The sequence below is a fragment of the Schistocerca americana genome, chromosome X, assembly GCF_021461395.2.
Source record: "Schistocerca americana isolate TAMUIC-IGC-003095 chromosome X, iqSchAmer2.1, whole genome shotgun sequence".
NCBI lineage: Eukaryota > Metazoa > Arthropoda > Insecta > Orthoptera > Acrididae > Schistocerca > Schistocerca americana.
The window spans coordinates 604,822,861-604,823,927 of record NC_060130.1 but is presented as its reverse complement, the minus strand read 5'-3'; the positions used below and the strand labels follow the sequence as shown (position 1 = coordinate 604,823,927).

General features: G+C 45.5%; 1 non-coding gene across 1 annotated transcript; it reads left to right on the top strand.

The window, feature by feature from the left end:
* The first annotated feature begins 443 nt into the window (after positions 1-443).
* Positions 444-517, top strand: Trnas-cga. Its single transcript has one exon. It is a non-coding gene; the product is annotated as a tRNA-Ser (tRNA).
* The last annotated feature ends 550 nt before the right edge of the window (positions 518-1,067 follow it).

The following is a 1,067-nucleotide window of genomic DNA, read 5'->3' as shown; positions in this document are numbered from 1 at the left end:
AAGCGTTGTCGGGCGTGGCCGGCACTTGGAGTTGTTATCTGTGATCCATAAGTACTGCAGTCATAGGCTATTACGTTTTTTTCGCTTTTTGAACAGTACAATTTTACCAGAATGAGATTTCACTCTGCAGCGGAGTGTGCGCTGATATGAAACTTCCTGGCAGATTAAAACTGTGTGCACCGACCGAGACTCGAACTCGGGACCTTTGCCTTTCGCGGGCAAGTGCTCTCCCCATCTGAGCTACCGAAGCACGACTCACGCCCGGTCCTCCAGAATGAGAAATGGAAACATCCCCCAGGCTGTGGCTAAGTCATGTCTCCGCAATATCCTTTCTTTCAGGAGTGCTAGTTCTGCAAGGTTCGCAGGAGAGCTTCTGTAAAGCTTGGCAGGTAGGAGACGAGATACTGGCAGAAGTAAAGCTGTGAGGACCGGGCGTGAGTCGTGCTTCGGTAGCTCAGATGGTAGAGCACTTGCCCGCGAAAGGCAAAGGTCCCGAGTTCGAGTCTCGGTCGGTGCACACAGTTTTAATCTGCCAGGAAGTTTCAGCACAATTTTACATTTTTGAACATGAAAATCAATTTTCCAGTCTTTGCGTCACTTTGAAGTCTTATCAAGATCTGATTGAATTCTTGTGCAGATTTATTCAGACTGTACCTCATTATACATAACAGTTTCATCTGAAGTTACTATTAATATTGTCTGCAAGGTCATCAATATTCAACATGAACAACAAGGGTCCCAACATACTCTCCAGGGCCGCACCCGAAGTTACTTCTAAATCTGTCGATGACTCACTGTCCCAGATAACATGCTACTAAAAAAATCCTTGAACCAATCACAAATTTCGCTTGATACCCCACATGATTGTACTTTTGATAGTAAGTGTAGACGTGGTACTGGGTCAAATACTTTTTGACACTCGAGAAATTCTGTCTCTACCCCAGTGCCTTGATCCGTGGATTTCACGAGATCATCTGAGAAAAATGCCAGTTGGGCTTCACACGGTCAATGTTTCCGGAATCCAAGCTGATTGGTGTGAAGGAGGTCATTCTGTTCGAGATATTCCA